Genomic DNA, 247 nt, shown 5'->3' with positions numbered 1-247 from the left:
ATGATGGCAGCTATTATTATATGTACTGGTACAGACAGAGAGGTCAAGGTGAACTGTCTCTTGTTGCTATTTCTCTTGGAAAAGATACAGTAGAAACAGTTGTCCCATTCACTGAGAAAAAACATATAATGAAACGTCCTGACATTAAAGAATCTTCACTGGTGATCCAGAATCTATCAGAGGAGGACTCAGGTATATATTTCTGCGCCTCAAGCATTGCACAGTACCTTAACCTAGCCATGCACCT

Source organism: Garra rufa, chromosome 18, assembly GCF_049309525.1.
Source record: "Garra rufa chromosome 18, GarRuf1.0, whole genome shotgun sequence".
NCBI classification, from domain to species: domain Eukaryota; kingdom Metazoa; phylum Chordata; class Actinopteri; order Cypriniformes; family Cyprinidae; genus Garra; species Garra rufa.
Note: the sequence above shows the minus strand (reverse complement) of the source record.